General features: G+C 57.5%; 5 non-coding genes and 1 pseudogene across 5 annotated transcripts; all 6 read left to right on the top strand.

The window, feature by feature from the left end:
* Positions 1 to 545: 545 nt before the first annotated feature.
* LOC140412227 (5S ribosomal RNA) lies at positions 546 to 664 on the top strand. The gene has a single exon (XR_011941428.1). It is a non-coding gene; the product is annotated as a 5S ribosomal RNA (ribosomal RNA).
* A 694-nt stretch (positions 665 to 1,358) lies between these two features.
* On the top strand, positions 1,359 to 1,477 carry LOC140415447 (5S ribosomal RNA). Its single transcript, XR_011944550.1, has one exon. It is a non-coding gene; the product is annotated as a 5S ribosomal RNA (ribosomal RNA).
* Positions 1,478 to 2,171: 694 nt separating this feature from the next.
* LOC140414604 (5S ribosomal RNA) lies at positions 2,172 to 2,290 on the top strand. Its single transcript, XR_011943742.1, has one exon. It is a non-coding gene; the product is annotated as a 5S ribosomal RNA (ribosomal RNA).
* Positions 2,291 to 2,980: 690 nt separating this feature from the next.
* LOC140412226 (5S ribosomal RNA) lies at positions 2,981 to 3,099 on the top strand. The gene has a single exon (XR_011941427.1). It is a non-coding gene; the product is annotated as a 5S ribosomal RNA (ribosomal RNA).
* A 694-nt stretch (positions 3,100 to 3,793) lies between these two features.
* LOC140412225 (5S ribosomal RNA) lies at positions 3,794 to 3,912 on the top strand. Its single transcript, XR_011941426.1, has one exon. It is a non-coding gene; the product is annotated as a 5S ribosomal RNA (ribosomal RNA).
* Positions 3,913 to 4,602: 690 nt separating this feature from the next.
* On the top strand, positions 4,603 to 4,711 carry LOC140415660 (5S ribosomal RNA; annotated as a pseudogene).
* Positions 4,712 to 5,000: the final 289 nt, after the last annotated feature.

The following is a 5,000-nucleotide window of genomic DNA, read 5'->3' as shown; positions in this document are numbered from 1 at the left end:
TGCAGCTTTGCCGGGCCTTTGCAACGCAGCACGGTTGGGTGCCTTGGCGTGCTGCACTTTGATGGGCCCGCCAGCTGGCCCGTGTGGCCGCAAGCCAGTGTGTCGGCAGGACGTTCTCTCTCCTAGCCTGAAGGCGCCGCATGAATGCAAGTTGTGGCATTGGGGCTGGTGTGGAAAGCGAAGGAAGAGAGAGCTGGCTTGCATTGCCTGCCTGACCCTTGTGCTGGCTGTGCTGAGAGAAGTGCGCAGCGTTGCAATGTGGAAAGGCAGCAGCGTGCAGGCGGCAGGCTGGTGTGAGGTGGGCGGGGCTTGCAGTTTTCCTTGGGGAGGTGGAGAAGAAAAAAGAGAGCTAGGTGGGGACGGCATGAAGGGGAGCGAGTATCAGGCATATAGGCTAGAATTAGCAGGAGAAGGAGAGAAAGAGGAGGAGAAGTAGAAGTAGAAGTAGAAAAAGAGAGAGAGAAAATTGAAAACAACCGGAAAGAAGAAGTGGCGAGGGTGCTAGGGTGGCCAACTTGAATAGGCGAGAAGACGGTGCTGCAGATGCCTACGGCCATACTAGTCTGAAAACGCCCGATCTCGTCTGATCTCGGAAGCTAAGCAGACTCAGGCCTGGTTAGTACTTGGATGGGAGACCGCCTGGGAATACCAGGTGCAGTAGGCTTTTGCGGCCAGCAGAGACTGCTCACGCCAAGCACTCTCCACACCAGAGGCAGGCCAACCTTTTGCTGCTCTCTGCGTCCTCGCCATTCCTCCCAACACTTGCCTGCGGGCTCAACTCAGGCAGGCGGCTTGGTCGGGCCATTCAGCTGCTGCAGCTTTGCCGGGCCTTTGCAACGCAGCACGGTTGTGTGCCTTGGCGTGCTGCACTTTGATGGGCACGCCAGCTGGCCCGTGTGGCCGCAAGCCAGTGTGTCGGCAGGACGTTCTCTCTCCTAGCCTGAAGGCGCCGCATGAATGCAAGTTGTGGCATTGGGGCTGGTGTGGAAAGCGAAGGAAGAGAGAGCTGGCTTGCATTGCCTGCCTGACCCTTGTGCTGGCTGTGCTGAGAGAAGTGCGCAGCATTGCAATGTGGAAAGGCAGCAGCGTGCAGGCGGCAGGCTGGTGTGAGGTAGGCGGGGCTTGCAGTTTTCCTTGAGGAGGTGGAGAAGAAAAAAGAGAGCTCGGTGGGGATGGCATGAAGGGGAGCGAGTATCAGGCATATAGGCTAGAATTAGCAGGAGAAGGAGAGAAAGAGGAGGAGAAGTAGAAGTAGAAGTAGAAAAAGAGAGAGAAAAAATTGAAAACAACCGGAAAGAAGAAGTGGCGAGGGTGCTAGGGTGGCCAGCTTGAATAGGCGAGAAGACGGTGCTGCAGATGCCTCCGGCCATACTAGTCTGAAAACGCCCCATCTCGTCTGATCTCGGAAGCTAAGCAGACTCAGGCCTGGTTAGTACTTGGATGGGAGACCGCCTGGGAATACCAGGTGCAGTAGGCTTTTGCGGCCAGCAGAGACTGCTCACGCCAAGCACTCTCCACACCAGAGGCAGGCCAACCTTTTGCTGCTCTCTGCGTCCTCGCCATTCCTCCCAACACTTGCCTGCGGGCTCAACTCAGGCAGGCGGCTTGGTCGGGCCATTCAGCTGCTGCAGCTTTGCCGGGCCTTTGCAACGCAGCACGGTTGGGTGCCTTGGCGTGCTGCACTTTGATGGGCCCGCCAGCTGGCCCGTGTGGCCGCAAGCCAGTGTGTCGGCAGGACGTTCTCTCTCCTAGCCTGAAGGCGCCGCATGAATGCAAGTTGTGGCATTGGGGCTGGTGTGGAAAGCGAAGGAAGAGAGAGCTGGCTTGCATTGCCTGCCTGACCCTTGTGCTGGCTGTGCTGAGAGAAGTGCGCAGCGTTGCAATGTGGAAAGGCAGCAGCGTGCAGGCGGCAGGCTGGTGTGAGGTGGGCGGGGCTTGCAGTTTTCCTTGGGGAGGTGGAGAAGAAAAAAGAGAGCTAGGTGGGGACGGCATGAAGGGGAGCGAGTATCAGGCATATAGGCTAGAATTAGCAGGAGAAGGAGAGAAAGAGGAGGAGAAGTAGAAGTAGAAGTAGAAAAAGAGAGAGAGAAAATTGAAAACAACCGGAAAGAAGAAGTGGCGAGGGTGCTAGGGTGGCCAACTTGAATAGGCGAGAAGACGGTGCTGCAGATGCCTAAGGCCATACTAGTCTGAAAACGCCCGATCTCGTCTGATCTCGGAAGCTAAGCAGACTCAGGCCTGGTTAGTACTTGGATGGGAGACCGCCTGGGAATACCAGGTGCAGTAGGCTTTTGCGGCCAGCAGAGACTGCTCACGCCAAGCACTCTCCACACCAGAGGCAGGCCAACCTTTTGCTGCTCTCTGCGTCCTCGCCATTCCTCCCAACACTTGCCTGCGGGCTCAACTCAGGCAGGCGGCTTGGTCGGGCCATTCAGCTGCTGCAGCTTTGCCGGGCCTTTGCAACGCAGCACGGTTGGGTGCCTTGGCGTGCTGCACTTTGATGGGCCCGCCAGCTGGCCCGTGTGGCCGCAAGCCAGTGTGTCGGCAGGACGTTCTCCTAGCCTGAAGGCGCCGCATGAATGCAAGTTGTGGCATTGGGGCTGGTGTGGAAAGCGAAGGAAGAGAGAGCTGGCTTGCATTGCCTGCCTGACCCTTGTGCTGGCTGTGCTGAGAGAAGTGCGCAGCGTTGCAATGTGGAAAGGCAGCAGCGTGCAGGCGGCAGGCTGGTGTGAGTTGGACGGGGCTTGCAGTTTTCCTTGGGGAGGTGGAGAAGAAAAAAGAGAGCTAGGTGGGGACGGCATGAAGGGGAGCGAGTATCAGGCATATAGGCTAGAATTAGCAGGAGAAGGAGAGAAAGAGGAGGAGAAGTAGAAGTAGAAGTAGAAAAAGAGAGAGAAAAAATTGAAAACAACCGGAAAGAAGAAGTGGCGAGGGTGCTAGGGTGGCCAGCTTGAATAGGCGAGAAGACGGTGCTGCAGATGCCTACGGCCATACTAGTCTGAAAACGCCCGATCTCGTCTGATCTCGGAAGCTAAGCAGACTCAGGCCTGGTTAGTACTTGGATGGGAGACCGCCTGGGAATACCAGGTGCAGTAGGCTTTTGCGGCCAGCAGTGACTGCTCACGCCAAGCACTCTCCACACCAGAGGCAGGCCAACCTTTTGCTGCTCTCTGCGTCCTCGCCATTCCTCCCAACACTTGCCTGCGGGCTCAACTCAGGCAGGCGGCTTGGTCGGGCCATTCAGCTGCTGCAGCTTTGCCGGGCCTTTGCAACGCAGCACGGTTGGGTGCCTTGGCGTGCTGCACTTTGATGGGCCCGCCAGCTGGCCCGTGTGGCCGCAAGCCAGTGTGTCGGCAGGACGTTCTCTCTCCTAGCCTGAAGGCGCCGCATGAATGCAAGTTGTGGCATTGGGGCTGGTGTGGAAAGCGAAGGAAGAGAGAGCTGGCTTGCATTGCCTGCCTGACCCTTGTGCTGGCTGTGCTGAGAGAAGTGCGCAGCGTTGCAATGTGGAAAGGCAGCAGCGTGCAGGCGGCAGGCTGGTGTGAGGTGGGCGGGGCTTGCAGTTTTCCTTGGGGAGGTGGAGAAGAAAAAAGAGAGCTAGGTGGGGACGGCATGAAGGGGAGCGAGTATCAGGCATATAGGCTAGAATTAGCAGGAGAAGGAGAGAAAGAGGAGGAGAAGTAGAAGTAGAAGTAGAAAAAGAGAGAGAGAAAATTGAAAACAACCGGAAAGAAGAAGTGGCGAGGGTGCTAGGGTGGCCAGCTTGAATAGGCGAGAAGACGGTGCTGCAGATGCCTACGGCCATACTAGTCTGAAAACGCCCGATCTCGTCTGATCTCGGAAGCTAAGCAGACTCAGGCCTGGTTAGTACTTGGATGGGAGACCGCCTGGGAATACCAGGTGCAGTAGGCTTTTGCGGCCAGCAGAGACTGCTCACGCCAAGCACTCTCCACACCAGAGGCAGGCCAACCTTTTGCTGCTCTCTGCGTCCTCGCCATTCCTCCCAACACTTGCCTGCGGGCTCAACTCAGGCAGGCGGCTTGGTCGGGCCATTCAGCTGCTGCAGCTTTGCCGGGCCTTTGCAACGCAGCACGGTTGGGTGCCTTGGCGTGCTGCACTTTGATGGGCCCGCCAGCTGGCCCGTGTGGCCGCAAGCCAGTGTGTCGGCAGGACGTTCTCCTAGCCTGAAGGCGCCGCATGAATGCAAGTTGTGGCATTGGGGCTGGTGTGGAAAGCGAAGGAAGAGAGAGCTGGCTTGCATTGCCTGCCTGACCCTTGTGCTGGCTGTGCTGAGAGAAGTGCGCAGCGTTGCAATGTGGAAAGGCAGCAGCGTGCAGGCGGCAGGCTGGTGTGAGGTGGGCGGGGCTTGCAGTTTTCCTTGGGGAGGTGGAGAAGAAAAAAGAGAGCTAGGTGGGGACGGCATGAAGGGGAGCGAGTATCAGGCATATAGGCTAGAATTAGCAGGAGAAGGAGAGAAAGAGGAGGAGAAGTAGAAGTAGAAGTAGAAAAAGAGAGAGAAAAAATTGAAAACAACCGGAAAGAAGAAGTGGCGAGGGTGCTAGGGTGGCCAGCTTGAATAGGCGAGAAGACGGTGCTGCAGATGCCTCCGGCCATACTAGTCTGAAAACGCCTGATCTCGGAAGCTAAGCAGACTCAGGCCTGGTTAGTACTTGGATGGGAGACCGCCTGGGAATACCAGGTGCAGTAGGCTTTTGCGGCCAGCAGTGACTGCTCACGCCAAGCACTCTCCACACCAGAGGCAGGCCAACCTTTTGCTGCTCTCTGCGTCCTCGCCATTCCTCCCAACACTTGCCTACGGGCTCAACTCAGGCAGGCGGCTTGGTCGGGCCATTCAGCTGCTGCAGCTTTGCCGGGCCTTTGCAACGCAGCACGGTTGTGTGCCTTGGCGTGCTGCACTTTGATGGGCACGCCAGCTGGCCCGTGTGGCCGCAAGCCAGTGTGTCGGCAGGACGTTCTCTCTCCTAGCCTGAAGGCGCCGC

Source organism: Scyliorhinus torazame, chromosome 4, assembly GCF_047496885.1.
Source record: "Scyliorhinus torazame isolate Kashiwa2021f chromosome 4, sScyTor2.1, whole genome shotgun sequence".
Classification (NCBI taxonomy): domain Eukaryota; kingdom Metazoa; phylum Chordata; class Chondrichthyes; order Carcharhiniformes; family Scyliorhinidae; genus Scyliorhinus; species Scyliorhinus torazame.
Note: the sequence above shows the minus strand (reverse complement) of the source record. Positions and strands in the feature narration are given on the sequence as shown.